A 16,631-nucleotide genomic window follows, 5' to 3' on the forward strand; every position below is an offset into this window, starting at 1 on the left:
ATCATTGGGCTTGCAGTTACACTAAGAACAAGCTGGGCCCGTCCCTCCGGGAATTTTTTAGCCCGTAGTTTATTCGATCAAGACTAGAGCCCGTTCTCCCTTTATTCCTTTTAATGTTTCCCAATAACTACCAATATAATGTTGAAGTCACGCATCCATTTTTTGGCCTTGCTCGGCGTAGCTTAACATAGGTGACGCTAACTCGACAAGAATCAGACATCTCCACTAATTTTTCTTACGTAGCATATTGCATACTCAAATATTTTCACCGTATTAATAAAAAAGTGTGACAGGAAACAGGAATGAAAGTTAGACTACTAGAGAAAGCTTTGAAATATCATCTTGGAATTTCGAAATCTGAAAAAAAGAAAAAGAAACTAGACGGTAGACTCCGGATATAAATCAGATTGCATTCCCACTTCGAGACGAATGTTGGTAAATAAAAAAATTCCAATTTTTTTTTGTTCGTAATCCTTTAAGAAATTGCCTTACCGTTGAAAAATTAGATGAATTTGTCTGTCTGCAACCCCGAAAGTTATTTCAATTGTGTGAGGGGAAAATAAACTTTCCTAAGCACACACACACAAACAGTTTTGTATGTTTTTTTTCTTGTTTTTCAACCAAACAAATTTTCTCTTCAAAAGTAAACAAATCCTACTCCTTCCCCAAAAGAAGCAACAAGTAAGTCGGGACAAATCGAATAGAGCGGCAAGATATGGAGTCTCAACATTTCCACAGCCTTTGCAACAAGTAAGAATAAGGTTCCTCTCACAAGGTTCTGTAGTCTTAGGGAGGTTCTGTTTTTATTGGATACTCAGGTAAGTTGTTAAAAGTAAAGCAAACTATGTGTTTTAATCAATCAATTTGAGACAAATCGAATAGGTAGAGCTGAACGAAATAGAGTCTCAAGATCTCCATCAGTCCATCATAAAGGTGTTGGTTGGAACTGTTGGAAGTAAACATTCATACCTCGCATAAGAGAGCTGAGAGGTGCTCTCTTAAGACCAGTGTTTTTGTGTTCTCTCTCTATTAAACTGTTGGTATAATGGAACAACTTGTTTCTAAGCTGACAGTTTAAATAAAGTACTACTTGTACTTCTACTTCTTGTACCTCATGAGCCTGAATGCACAGCGAAACAGCCAGTACCACGTAATGTCAAAAATCATCTTTTCCTCAGGTAGTGGACGTAGGTTCAGCGGCCTGGTTCAACTGTACCATAGAGGGGGGCCGGGAAACCCCCACCGTAACCTGGCTCAAAGACTCCCAAGTAATCTCCGGGAGTTCTTCCAGTAACAACATCTTCCACAACAATATAGCGGCTCTACAGATACCCAGTGTGACCAGAAGTGACAGGGGCATGTACCAGTGCTTAGTGACAGAACAGGAAGATTCAGCTCAGGCTACTGGACAACTGATGTTGGGAGGTGAGGAATTTGATAATGGAGCAGTTGCAAATGGGTAAAAATTATAAATAAATGGTCGATTCCTATGTAAAAAGTTGGGAAAAATTCAAATCTGAGGAGCCCTACAGATACCCAGCGTGACGAGAAGTGACAGGGGCATGTACCAGTGCTTGGTGACAGAACAGGAGGATTCAGCTCAGGCTACTGGACAACTGATGTTGGGAGGTGAGGAATTTGATAATTGAGCATCTGGTACTTGTTCAGAAGTCACGTCAATGGAAAATTCACAATGGTTTAACGCAAAAAGGAGCTTTCACAATTTGAGCAGTGACTAGTGTTGTTATAGCCTGTTATAGGGTTAGGTTAAACGCATAGAGGATCTTTCTTTTTCATTGTCGTGACTTCTGAATAAATACCGAGCATCTGTGTACTCTGAAAAAATGCCTTCAAAACATTCGAAGGAGCGTCTCTTGTTTACAAATGCCCTGAAATTCCTTAGTATTCAAGGAGTGAGCTTTAAAGAGAAAAGTAGGTCGGTATCTTTTGCATTGAGATAAAATAAATGAAAATTTTAAAGCAAAGTATTTCAATTTAAAATCTATTTTCAAAATTTATGCCAGCCTAGTTAGCTTGGTTGGTAACGCGTCTGCCTTGTAAGCGCTATGCCATGGGCTAGATTCCCGCCCGGGGCGGATTTTATCCTGATGGGATAATGTTCGTTCTCGGAACGGCTGGCTTTCCTCCTATCCTGTCTTCCTCCTCATAGGTAGGAGTTACATAAATTTCTCCCTACGTATAAAATGCCCGGAAAACATAGAAAAAGTCAACATGTATTGGAAAAGAAACTGTTTTTAGTTTGTTCACTTTACATGAAGTTCAAGCCTTCTCCTGTACGTAAAGTTCAAGTCGTATAAGCATTTACTATGCTTACATGAAAAAAAAAAAAAAAAACGTTTGTAGGCCAAGGGCTAAGTGCTACAAAGAGAAATAAATGAGAAAGAATTGTGCAATACTTTCATCATGATTTTCCTCGCGCGTTTGTTGGTCGGAAAAGTTTTGTCGCAAATGACCGAATTGTCAAATGAATCATGTGGATACGTATGACTCGAGTGACTAATGAGTCAAGCTGTCTTTTGATCAGACAATAGACAACTTTCATGTGAATTTTGTCTTAGGCAATTTAGTTGTATTTTTCCTTATATCCTTTTCCCCTCAACCGGATATTATCGGCCGGTTCTTTAGGGACCTCCTCTTAGGGGAAGCCTTTAAATGTCATTGGTGGATACCCCATCATGTGAATTTTGTCTTAGGCAATTTAGTTGTATTTTTCCTTATAGCCTTTTCCCCTTAACCGGATATTATCGGCCGGTTCTTTAGGAACCTCCTCTTAGGGGAAGCCTTTAAATGTCATTGGTGATGGATACCCCACCTGATGACAGATCTTCGGCCGCTTTTTCCACCGAAGACCTTTCTTAAAACCTAGTTCGAATCTCTAGTCAGTTCTCCAACCGGATATTATCGGCCGGTTCTTTAGGGACCTCCTCTTAGGGGAAGCCTTTAAATGTCATTGGTGGATACCCCACCTGATGACAGATCTTCGGCCGCTTTTTCCACCGAAGACCTTTCTTAAAACCTAGTTCGAATCTCAAGTCAGTTCTCCTCGTACCTTAAACAAAGTCTCACTGAGAGCGTACAAGTCTCTCAGTTTTCCTAAAGTTCTCCTTGTAAATCAAACAGTCTCATCGAGAGCGTCCAAGTCTCTCAAGCCCCAAAAGTTCTCTTCGTAATTCTAGTAGAGTCTTTTCCATTTCAAATTAAAATATAAACTCTCAAAGATCTTAAGTTGTTAAGTTCTACTCTTAAGTATTTGTGTTAATTGTGTTCAAATACAAAATTTATTGTTCCATACAAAATTTCAGAATGTTTACTTCTGAAATCATCTAAGAAATCCATTTTACTCTCTGAGTGCACTTTTTATGAGTACAGGTAAAGAGAAGATAAACGGAGTATTCAAGTCCTGATTCAGTGAGTGCACCCTAGGGGTTGCACCTATCATCTACCTACCGAAGAAATATGCCTACCAACTGAAACATGATACTTCCCCAATACAAGGGTAAGTCTCCTGTAGGAAACAAAGAAACCTTAGTAATACACCTGAGCTTAGTGTAGTGGAAAATTATAATGCCTAGACTTGGGTATAATGAGGTATTAGTACTGAAAATAAGAAGTTTACATAGAGGGAGTGATGTTACAGGTAATTCAGGAAGTTGCAAGAAATTATAAGCAGAGTCCTTCAAATATGACTTTTATTTTTCTTAAAATATGACTCTAAAAATATGACTTTATGACGTTTATTTTTCGTGAAATATGACTCTTATTTTCGTCAAATATGAGGCGCCTTTACGACACAGGTGGAACAAAAGCTATAAAGGAAACCTACCTAGTACAAAGTAACATAATACATATGGATAATTTTCCTTTAGGCGCATAATTTGTGCAATAGTTTTTCCATTAGAAAAAGGTTAATCGTATTGCTATACTTGACGCGTTTGACCTTAATGATGGTAAACCTCGAGTTCTGGGTACATTAGGTGTATTTTTCCAAAGTTGTAGCGCTGAATCAAACTGGTGACCGATCACCCTGTTCAGGAAAAAATTCTGTAGTGAAATTTTCGACTTTTCTTGTTGCCCTGTTTTCAACGGTTTCAACTGTCTCCTATTGTTCACTTTCTTTTAAAGCTCCTTTCAAGTCAATTTTCACAGCATCTTTCACTAAATTTTCCTCTTGGTTGGAAAGGGGTATGCGAAATTTCAGTACCAAGGAGTGGATGGGGAAGGAGAATGAGTTGTGGATAATAATAATAAAATTATTGCCTCTCTACAAAACACAGCCAATGTATAAATTGCAAACACTCGTACATGTCTACAGGGTGAATCTAAACCTTATCATAGTCTTAAATTTGAGTTTTAGTTCTCTGTACAATTACAAGGCCTACCCTTTATAATATTTTCATATAATTATTATACTCAAGAGTATTATTGGACTGTTGAATTGTGAAAATTAAAAAAAGGGGAAAAAAACAGAACTTTTTTTACAGTTAACTTGTTTTCAACATTAGCCTAAAATATTCATGTTGTATAATTTGCCGAGTGGTTTCATCCCATGTATTGTACACTCAGTCAGTATGGACATGAGAAAAGTTTTCGGATTTGATTCTTGACGTATAGGAGGTTTAAATTCCTGCCAATCTTTTCACCACCGAAAGATACCAATATTTATTTATCCATGTAAAATTATGAAAATTTAAAAAGAAAGGGGAAAGAAGAACAGTATTTGACTGCTAAATACCTATTTCAAGCCCTCACTCTCTGAGTGCACTTTTTATGAGTACAGGTAAAGAGAAGATAAACGGAGTATTCAAGTCCTGATTCAGTGAGTGCACCCCATATATTTCCACACATAGAGGAAAGTTAATTGAGTACATGTTTCAAGCCCTCATTCAGTTGCTTCGTCACGTCGCTTTTCATGGATTTAAAATTAATTTTTGTCGAGGATTTTTTTATAAATATTTTGAAATCTCTTTCCTCCCCTTCCCTGTCCTTTCCTTTATCCCTTTCTCCCTATTCCTCTTCTTTGTCTAGGTTTTATCAGGGATATTATCTTCCCCTCCTCCTATCCATCCTGCTCTATTTCTCTCACACCCACGATATTTATTGTTTGCTGTGTCTCTTTGTTATATTTTCTCCCTCATCACTTTCTCTCTCTCTCTCTCTCGCCCTCCCTTTCTCTATCTTTCTCCTTCTCTCCCTCCCTTTTTCTCTCTCCTCCTCTCTCTAGTTTATCTAGTTTACTCTTTTTGTTTGTAGTTTTGCCTAAAAAAAAAAAGTTATTTTTGAAAATATTCAGGAGTCAGCGAATTTCCAACATAGAGGGGGAGATTTTTTGGCGATAATACCTGTGATGATGTAATTAAATATACATAGTATTTATTATTATTATTATTATTATTTTTATGTATTTTCAATTTTATCAATTTGTAAACGCGAGATCTAATTCTATTGTGTGGTTGTACCTATACCATGTTTTGTATAATAGGAACATTGGTAACTCAAATCTCCATAGTTGTGAATGTTGTGATGTTAAATTTGCCCCATTCTCCTTTAAAAATAAACAAAAAAAAATAATAATAAATAAAAATAAAAAAAGTAAATATGTACAAAAATAATTATGTAAAGTCAGTTCTGAGCAAAATCTATATTATTATTTATTTATAATTTTATTTATTAAGATAACGGGAAAAAATCCCATATTTTTTTTCATCATTGGGCTTGCAGTTACACTAAGAACAAGCTGGGCCCGTCCCTCCGGGAATTTTTTAGCCCGTAGTTTATTCGATCAAGACTAGAGCCCGTTCTCCCTTTATTCCTTTTAATGTTTCCCAATAACTACCAATATAATGTTGAAGTCACGCATCCATTTTTTGGCCTTGCTCGGCGTAGCTTAACATAGGTGACGCTAATGATCGACTGAAGTGTTATCTAAAACTTTCATAGGTCGTCGCGACAAATTTCAAGATTGTGAAAAAAATCCCCCAAAATCAATTTTTTTTTTATGGTTCTCTGGACAAAATTTGCACCACCATTTTTTTGTTCCTGGTAAAAAGACATTTAATTTGATATATAGGTCGACCAGGTTTAGATAAGTCCTTCTATGGGGACAGACAGAGTGACAGACGACACCGAAGCGAATACAATAGAATAGCCCGTCCACTATACCTTTTTTTATTACTATCGTAATAATAAAGGAAGGACGGACTAAAAAAAGAGGGGCTGATATTCGTAGTGTGAAAGTGACAGAGCTTATACTTTATTTATGGCAAAGATCATGCCAGTTTTTATGGCAGCTGAAGATTTTTTAAAATAATGATAATAGAAAGCTCTCTGCCTAATGGTAGAAGACAAATACATCTGTCATGAGGAGTTCGTTTTATGACGCTCTTTCCAATATACCTACCTACCTACCTATGTACATATCTTCCAGTATACCTACATACCTGTACATTTCTCATGTACATTATGCTATACCTATGCTTATGTAGATGTACTTACTCGTACATTGTGTATTTTACGTAAAATACATTAGGGGGAAAGGATAGTGAGAAAGAGAGAGGAGGAAAACAGGACGGATAACCAGAGGGAAGGAATGGAAGTAAGATAGAGAGAGAGAGAGAGAATGAGGGAGGGAGAATAGAAACAGAGATAATATTCTGTTTATTGTCTGTCTCTCTTGTTTTCTTCGCTTTCTTTCAAATCATAAAAGTCACATTATGACATATAAATGTGATAGAAATGAAAGTTTTGTGCTTTTTTTCGCCGAAAAGCTCATAACAGTAAACAGTAAGGAATGGAAAGCACCATAAATATACCGGGTCATTAGGAATGTTGAAACTATTTGTCCTCATGAAAACCATTTGTCCTCATCAAGGTTCGCGAAACCCTCGTAGATCATCAATATTCATCATACTAGTCCAGCACGTCGGGGTTCGATCCAAGGGAGAGGCATTATTATTTTGGTTTTGTGCTTTTATTTCAGGATGTAGAATCATTAGGACAATTAGGTACTTACTATTTTGTTTGTGAGCAGGGAGAGATCCTATTTTGTTTGTGAGCAGTTGTGGTATACTTACTTTCTGTGCCTGAATTAGGGAAAAAAGAGGCCCCCTCTTAATTTAGGGGGTCTTGTTTGCTAAACTTATTTTGGCATGAAGTTCTATTAAATGAACCTATAGATAGATAGTTCACGCTCTAAGAAGACCAAAACTGCTACTTATTAGCTAGAAGAGAATATAAATATAGGATAGATGATAGAGTTTTCAATTGGGCTAATTGAATTCACCTATTCATACCTTACTTTATTGTTTATGTGTTCAAACCCGAGCTCTTAAATTATATTCGCTTTTACGTTGGACTTTGACCGATAACAAGCTGAGCCCGTCCCTCCGGGAATTTTTTAGTCCGTAGTTTGTGGTTAAATCAATACCTATGTACCTACCTAATTTGTTTAATATTCAGTTTATTATTATTCTTGATTTGATTTTTTCGATTCTACTTTCATGTAATGATTTAAAATCAAGACTAGAGCCCTTTCTCCCTTTATTTCCAATATAATGTTTAAGTCACCCATCCATTAATTGGCCTTGCTCGGCGTAGCTTAAGATCGGTGACGCTAAAACCGGTCTTAAATGATCGACTAAAGTGTTATCTAAAACTTTCTCGCTTTGAGTTCATAGGTCGTCGCGACAAATTTCGAGATCAGAGCTCATTTGTGTGAGAAAATGTGAAAAAAAAAATCCCACAATTACTCAATTTGGTTTTTTGGCTTTATGGTTTTCTGGACAAAATTTGCACCCCCCAAAACCAGTTTTTTTGGTTTTTTGGCTTTATGGTTTTCTGGACAAAATTTGCACCACCATTTTCGTGTTCCTGGTAAAAAGACCTTTAATTTGATTTTTGACTTTATGGTTTTCTGGACAAAATTTGCACCACCATTTTCGTGTTCCTGGTAAAAAGACCTTTAATTTGATACATAGGTCGACTAGGTTTGGATAAGTCCTTCTATGGGGACAGACAGACTGACTGACTGACAGACAGACAGACCGACACCGAAGCGAATACGTAGGTCGACCAGGTTTGGATAAGTCCTTCTATGGGCACAGACAGACAGACGACACCGAAGCGAATACAATAGTCCGTCCATATATATTATGTCGACCAGGTTTGGATAAGTCCTTCTATGGGGACAGACAGACAGACGACACCGAAGGGAATACAATAGCCCGTCTACTGTACCTTTATTATTACGATAGTAATAAAGGAAGGACGGGCTAAAAATTACCTATTTGTTGAACAAAAACTCTACTTTCCATATGCTTCGCTCTAGTCATCCAAACTTTGTACTAAGACAGGGGTTGCACCTATCATCTACCTATCGAAGAAATATACCTACCTACCTACCTACTGAAACATGATACTTCCCCAATACAAGGGTAAGTCTCCTGTAGGAAACAAAGAAACCTTAGTAATACACCTGAGCTTAGTGTAGTGCCTACCTACCTACCTATGTACATATCTTCCAGTATACCTACATACCTGTACATTTCTCATGTACATTATGCTATACCTATGCTTATGTAGATGTACTTACTCGTACATTGTGTATTTTACGTAAAATACATTAGGGGGAAAGGATAGTGAGAAAGAGAGAGGAGGAAAACAGGACGGATAACCAGAGGGAAGGAATGGAAGTAAGATAGAGAGAGAGAGATACCTACCTATGTACATAATTATCTTCCAGTATACCTACATACCTGTATATTTCTCATGTACATTATGCTATACCTATGCTTATGTAGATGTACTTACTCGTACATTGTGTATTTTACGAAATACATTAGGGGGAAAGGATAGTGAGAAAGAGAGAGGAGGAAAACAGGACGCTTAACCAGAGGGAGGGAATGGAAGTAAGATAGAGAGAGAGAGAGAGGGAGAAAGAATGAGGGAGGGAGAATAGAAACAGAGATAATATTCTGTTTATTGTCTGTCTCTCTTGTTTTCTTCGCTTTCTTTCTGACCCATTCTCTCTCTCTCATCTTTCCTTGTTGTTCTTTCTCTTTCTCACGCTGGATGGCACTTATATTTATTACTTTTCTCCTCTTGAGATTTCTCCACACACACACACACACAGAGAGAGAGAGAGAGATAAAAGCTAGGATACTTTTGTTGTCTTATTTTCTTTGACAATTATTATTTTTTTAGGTTAAAATTCTTTCAAATCCACATCAGACTTGTCCATTCTTTTTCTGTCTTTTTTCTTTGAGAGTGCACAGGGCGCAGGTTTGAATCCCAACCAAGATATGAAATTTTCAAATTTATTAGCATAATGCTCTAAATTACTGTTGGAAAATTTTGATTTCTTAGAATCATTTGAGCATTCGTAGGTGTGAATAACTACGCCTTGTCAGAAGAAATTGAAAAGCTTTTTTCAACTGTTAATTAAATGAGCAAGTAATGTGCATTGTGAATCTCAATATTGGTCTCTCTTCTTTTGCACTTTCTTGTCTTCTTGGCATTCTTTTCCCTGTGCCCTTTTCCTTTCTTCTTCTTCCCCTATCTCTTTTCCTCCCCCTGGCTCCCTTTTCATCTCCACCTCCCTTCCACCTATTTCTCCATCTGCTGTGCTTCATGGAATAGGTACATAATACCTGAAAGAAAATGGACCTTAATTAATTATTATTTATCCCTACGTAGCTCGTAGTGTAGATAAGTAGATTCGTAGAAGGTTAACTCATCCTTTGGGGCTGTTTGCCCCTACACCTAAGCCTCGGACTAGACAAAGTGTAGATACGTAGAGATAAAATCCGGGAATTTAACTAACCCATTTTCCTTTCTATTACAGAGGCGGAAGGCAATATTCCTCCTAGGATAGAACAGACAACCCCTACTGCCAAAGTCAAGGTGGGGTCCTCTGCTGATTTGATTTGTGTGGCTCAGGCATCACCTCCGGCTATTTACAGGTATGTCTGAACATGGTACAAGCTAGGCAAGCTGAATAGGAAGTCTTCTTCTTAGCATTTCCCTATTTAAATAGGGTCGGCAGCCCTATTGTGTACCTCATCAACCTCATGTCTTGATAGAGAGTGCTCTAATTAAACATATTTTAGGCCTGTAATGTTTTTTTTTCTCCAAGAATTCTTAATCTTCTAAAATCCTACAGGATCAAGGGGGATGAAAACAAAGTACATATTTTCCACAGTGTTGAGATGGATTTGGTGCTCTCGCCTCGCCTTGTTGAAAAATATTCTCTGTGTTCCCGCCGCAGTAAACTTTTAATAGCTTAATCCATTACCTCCGGGGAAAGTTTAATTTCTTCCGAGGAAATTATCCCGAAGGCTGATGTGGTTTTTGCGCAAAACACATCGTATGTTTAAACAGTTAAGTGTTTTTTCTGCCAAGCATACACGACAGAGAGGGAGTGTCACTCTCTGTGTCAACGTTATGGGAGGGAGGGGACAAGAGTCATAGAGGGGAAGGGAAGAGTAATAGAGAGGAGGACGAAGGAGTAATTCACACAGGATGAAACTAAAAAGGATTAGCTCAGAGAGGAAGAGGGACAAGAGTCATAGAGGGGAAGAGGGGAGGGGAAGGGAAGAGTAATAGAGAGGAGGACGAAGGAGTAATTCACACAGGATGAAACTAAAAAGGATTAGCTCAGAGAGGAAGAGGTAATTTGAATTTTCGCAGAGAACATTAACGATCCTAGATAAAATTACCCCCGGTAAGTACGTGTAAGATTACGCTGTGCAGCTATAAACAAATGAGACAGAGGAGTCGAGGAAGGAGTGTATGTAATTTTATGTTCACTTTTATGGGATGGGTAGCTATCACGTTTAATTTCGTACAGGTATGTCGTTAAAAAAGAATTTTAGAATTTCATGTGGAAATGTAATTATTTCTCTTTGTGCTTGTGCTCATCCTGCTTAGCTGAAAGTACCTATGTTATAAATTTGGTGGATAACTACCACTACAGTACCTACCTTATAACAATACACTTCAACACCTCTGTTCTGCGCTCTATCATTATATTAATTACTACTCGTAGTTTGAAATAATAATTATAATAATGAAAATTCAACAGAGGGACAGGTATGGATGTATGTAGATCTGTCATACTAAGGTCTTATCGTCCCGAAATTGAAGAGAGAAAGAGAATAAATTTTAATCAATCAAAAGATTCCAATATTCGTTTCTTTAAATGTCTATTTTTTCTTTACTTACTGTTGTACAGTCAGGACAGTGGTTTACTAATAAAGTTCATACAATTATCTTCAAGAAAAACACAACTTGTTTACGTTTTATAGAACAGGATAGAGATAGAAGAAATCCTGGAAAGCCAGCAGTTCCGAGAACGACCCTTGTATGTCTAGGACAATGTTCACCCCAGGCGGGCATGGAACCCACACTCGTAGCTACTTCTAAATGTCGCAGTGCAATAGTTATATACAAAATTGACGCGGCATCCAAGGGATCAAGAAGAGACCGCCATAACAATAAAAACTTCTAAATAAATTTTCTATTGTGACTTCTCTACATCTTTATTTTCCCCCTAGACATGTCATCAGACTACGAAATCAACACCGGGAACACGTTCGTTCTACGCGGAAACATCGCAGTACTCCAGTGCAACATCCCTGCCTACAATCACAACCTCCTACTTATCGCTTGGCTACGGGAAGGTGTTAGCGAGGCCCTTTTAATCAATCAAAAAATTCCAATATTCGTTTCTTTAAATGTCTATATTTTCTTTACTTACTGTTGTACAGTCAGGACAGTGATCTACTAATAAAGTTCGTACAATTCTCTTCAAGAAAAACACAACTTGTTTACGTTTTATAAAACAGGATAGAGATAGAAGAAATCCTGGAAAGCCAGCAGTTCCGAGAACGACCCTTGTATGTCTAGGACAAAGTTCACCCCGGGCGGGCATGGAACCCACACTCGTAGCTATTTCTAAATGTCGCAGTGCAATAGCTATATACAAAATGGACGCGGCATCTAAGGGATCAAGAAGAGACCGCCTTAACAATAAATACTTCTAAATAAATATTCTATTGTGACTTCTCTACATCTTTATTTCCCCCTAGACATGTCATCAGACTACGAAATCAACACCGGGAACACGTTCGTTCTACGCGGGAACATCGCAGTACTCCAGTGCAACATCCCTGCCTACAATCACAACCTCCTACTTATCGCTTGGCTACGGGAAGGTGTTAGCGAGGCCCACTTAGCTGAAAGTATGTTATAAATTTGGTGGATAACTACCTCTACAGTACCTACCTACCTTATAACAATACACTTCAACACCTATGTTCTGCGCTCTATCATTTTATTAATTAAACATGTGCGAATATTTTTGTAGAATTATCAAAAATTCGCAAATGGTAGTACGATTTAATAAATGATCATTATTTTCTTCTTCTTATGCGCACAAACACATTAATGTGCTGCCTGTGAGGGAGCTTTGTTCGGAACATTTGATGTGACGTCATCGTGTACGCGAGCGTATGCCGTGACGTCAGAGTTCACGATTTACCGGTATTTTTTTAATCGATTTATCTCGGGATCTAGAAGGCGTAGAAGAAAAAGGAAAATTCCTTTGTTCCTCATTTTTCCTGCTCTTTGACTTTGAAACATGACCAAAGTAAGCGCAACTGTTCTATTCAAAATAATGCTGCCCTAAATAGTTGTGAGAGGCCTTTGACATATCACACAATATAAAATGTGAGAAAAAGGAAAATTCCTTTGTTCCTCATTTTTCCTGCTCTTTGACTTTGAAACATCACCAAAGTAAGCGCAACTGTTCTATTCAAAATAATGCTGCCCTAAATAGTTGTGAGAGGCCTTTGACATATCACACAATATAAAATGTGTACATTTACCAGAATCTGAGTTTTAATTTGGTTTACGCCTTGAATTAAGCAATCTGATTGGCTGGATAGTTTGATATCAACCAATCAGATTGCTCCAAGAATTAAACCTGTACTGTAGTCCTGACGATTACTCATACCCTGTATGTTAGTAAAGCATGAAAAAGCTCCGAAGTTGAACATAACGGGTGACGGGTGTGTTGTTCTTGAATTAAGCAATCTGATTGGCTGGATAGTTTGATATCAACCAATCAGATTGCTCCAAGAATTAAACTTGTATTGTAGTCCTGACGATTACTCATACCCTGTATGTTAGTAAAGCATGAAAAAGCTCCGAAGTTGAACATAACGGGTGACGGGTGTGTTGTAGTATCACCTCTGGGGATCTGCCCATCACCATCCTCTGGCATAAAGACGGTAAACCTCTCCCTCAAGACCCGGATGTCCAAGAGCAGCAGATGTTATTTCTGAGCACTCTCATGTTCAAGAAGCTAAGTGCGAGACATACGGGACTGTACACGTGTGTTGTGAGCAATGAAGCTTCCAGCTCTAACTATACGGCCAAGCTTGTTGTCAAAGGTAAGTTGAAGTCTTCAATGAAGACTCAATCATCTGGACTTTACTAAAGAAAGAACAACTAATAGCCGAGCACACAGTCTGAGTTAAAACTCGGTCTAAGTTAGGTCTCGGATTAAACCATCTGATTGGCTGAACATTTTGACATGCTTATTACTAGAGTTAAATTTAAACCGAGTATAAGCCAGCCTAGTTAGCTTAGTTAGTAGTGCGTCTGCCTTGTAAGCGCTAGGCCGCGGGTTCGATTCCCGCCCGGGGCGAAGACTCAATTACCTAGACTTTACGAAAGAAAGAACAACTAATAGCCGGGCACACGGTCTGAGTTAAAACTGGGTCTAAGTCAGGTCTCGGATTAAACCATCTGATTGGCTGAACATTTTGACATGCTTATTACAAGAGTTAAGTTTAAACCGAGTATAAGCCAGCCTAGTTAGCTTAGTTAGTAAGTAGTGCGTCTGCCTTATAAGCGCTAGGCCGCGGGTTCGATTCCCGCCCGGGGCGGATAGCAGTAGGCTACTAATATTATTGTTGTCAGTAGACTCAAAAAAATTGACAAATTTTCATACCTCAGCTGGGATCAAACCCACGTCCTCCAGTATACCAGGCGAGCGTCTTGACTACTATATCACCTGCGATCATAAGCAGTAGGCTACTAATATTGTTGTCAGTAGACTCAAAAAAATTAACAAATTTTCATACCTCAGCTGGGATCAAACCCACGTCCTCCAGTATACCAGGCGAGCGTCTTGACTACTATATCACCTGCGATCATAATAATAAAATTACTACAAGTGAATATTCTTCTAATTCTCAGTTCCACCAACCTGGCTAGTGGTACCCAAAGACACCACGGTCCTGTATCAACACAGTGCGGTCATTGACTGTCAAGCCACAGGCAATCCTCAGCCTAGAATCTATTGGACACGTGCTAGAGGTAAGTGTAACAACGGAGGTGCTTATCGTCTCAAAATTTAGGGAAGGATAGGCTAGGAGAGAGCTAGCCGTTCTGAGAATGAACCTCAAAGGTCCGTTCCCACTCGTGAGTTTCATCCGATTTTTTTTCCGACTGTCCTATAGGCAATGTACTTTAAATGAGAGTGTTCCCACTAAACACGACACGATTTTTTCCGAACAAGTGGGAAGAAACGGGCCTTTAGGGTAATATTCTTCGACCCGAGCGGAAATTGAACCAGCTACCTAGCGCTTACAATGCAGGCTTCCAAGGTAACTGGACTAAAAAGCTGAATTCTTATCGTCCCAAAATTTAGGGAAGGATAGGCTAGGACAGGAGAGAGCTAGCCGTTCTGAGAATGAACCTCAAAGGCTCGTTCCCACTCGTGAGTTTCAACCGATTTTTTTTCCGACTGTCCTGTAGGCAATGTACTTTAAATGAGAGTGTTAAACACGACACGATTTTTTCCGAACAAGTGGGAAAGAACGGGCCTTTAAGGTAATGTTCTTCGAGCGGAAATTGAACCAGCTACGCTTACAATGTAGGCTTCCAAGGTAATTAGGCTAATGAACTAAATTCTCATTTTATTATTATTCTATTATTTGAAGAGTTTTTTTTTCCCAAGAGGCTTGATAGAGGGAACTGTAACTGCCAAAGTCTTATCGTCCCGATATTGAAGAGAGAATTAAGACAGGATAGGAGAAAGTCAGCCATTCTGAGAACGAACATTATCCATTCAGGATAAAATCCGCCCCGGGTGGGAATCGAACCCGCGGCCTAGCGCTTACAAGGCAGGCGCGCTACCAACCAAGCCAACTAGGCTGGCTAAGAAGAGGTTTTATAGAGGGCTCTGTGACTTCTGCATTTTTCCTTATTCTTTTTCCAGAGGAAGCTCCCACTGATTTTATTCCATTAGACTCGGACTCCAGACTTGTAATATCTGCCAATGGTTCGGTGATTATTCGGTCTGCTGATCCTTTGCATGAAGGCTTCTACTCCTGCAACGCTGAAAACTCCATCGGCAAAGTCCTCAGCAAGGTTGTAACGTTGAAAAATCCGCCCCGGGTGGGAATCGAACCCGCGGCCTAGCGCGTACAAGGCAGACGCGCTACCAACCAAGCTAACTAGGCTGGCTAAGAAGAGGTTTTATAGAGGGCTCTGTAACTTCTGCATTTTTCCTTATTCTTTTTCCAGAGGAAGCTCCTACTGATTTTATTCCATTAGACTCGGACTCCAGGCTTGTAATTTCTGCCAATGGTTCGGTGATTATACGGTCTGCTGATCCTTTGCATGAAGGCTTCTACTCCTGCAACGCTGAAAACTCCATCGGCAAAGTCCTCAGCAAGGTTGTAACGTTGAAAGTCAATGGTGAGTCGATTATGTCCAATAGGTAGGTAGAGCCATAGATCCAATATTTAATATTGTTAGCTGTAAAAGTAAAATGTCTTCCTTGATACTTAGATCTTCTTCTTAACCTTTTACCGTTTATACCGGGTTTCCCGTGAATGCTTTCTGACAAAAATTTCCCACTTTTTTCTAGGTCTAACTCTCTTTCTCAATTCTCACTTTAGCTTTCTTCGATTCCGGGACGATAAGACCTTAGCACTTATAGTCCTCTATGAAACCTCTTTTTCTACCTCATTATTTCGGTACCATTTCAGCCGTGTCCCCTGACCTGCAGCATTCGTTCTCAGAGCAAACCCTCAACCCGGGTCTTCCCATATCTCTGCAGTGTGTTGTATCCGGCAACCCTCCTCCTAAGATATCATGGTTCCTGGACAATACACCTCTGTCTCCCAGATCATCCTCGGGTTATGTTATCGGCAGTCATGTGGGTTCCTTGATAGGTTCTTAGATCTTCTTCTTTCCTGTTTATACCGGGTTTCCCGTGAATGCTTTCTGACAAAAATTTCCCACTTTTTTCTAGGTCTAACTCTCTTTCTCAATTCTCACTTTGGTAACTTTCTAATCTCTCGACTTTCTTTCCTACATAGTCTTTATATCTTCTTTCCAGGAGTTTAATAGAGGGAACTGTAACTGCCAAGGTCTTATCGTCCGGAAATCGAAGAGATGAGGAAGATGGGATAGGAGAAATTCAGCCGTACCGAGAACAAACCTTATCCGTTTAGGATAAAATCCACCCCGGGCGGGAATCGAACCCGCAACCTAGCGCTTACAGATGCGCTACCCACCAAGCTAACTAGGCTGGCACA

General features: G+C 39.0%; 1 long non-coding RNA gene across 1 annotated transcript in view; it reads left to right on the top strand.

Moving 5' to 3' along the window:
- Positions 1-16,631, top strand: part of LOC103508587 — a 149,210-nt gene that overhangs the window by 116,718 nt on the left and 15,861 nt on the right. Inside the window, exons 12-19 of the long non-coding RNA XR_003391315.1 lie at positions 1,179-1,425; positions 9,860-9,977; positions 10,178-10,281; positions 11,571-11,696; positions 12,105-12,261; positions 13,261-13,469; positions 14,281-14,400; positions 15,613-15,786. This is a non-coding gene — a long non-coding RNA (Down syndrome cell adhesion molecule). The remainder of the gene's footprint in view (positions 1-1,178; positions 1,426-9,859; positions 9,978-10,177; positions 10,282-11,570; positions 11,697-12,104; positions 12,262-13,260; positions 13,470-14,280; positions 14,401-15,612; positions 15,787-16,631) is intronic.

The sequence above is a fragment of the Diaphorina citri genome, unplaced genomic scaffold, assembly GCF_000475195.1.
Source record: "Diaphorina citri unplaced genomic scaffold, Diaci psyllid genome assembly version 1.1 scaffold413, whole genome shotgun sequence".
NCBI classification, from domain to species: Eukaryota; Metazoa; Arthropoda; class Insecta; order Hemiptera; family Psyllidae; genus Diaphorina; species Diaphorina citri.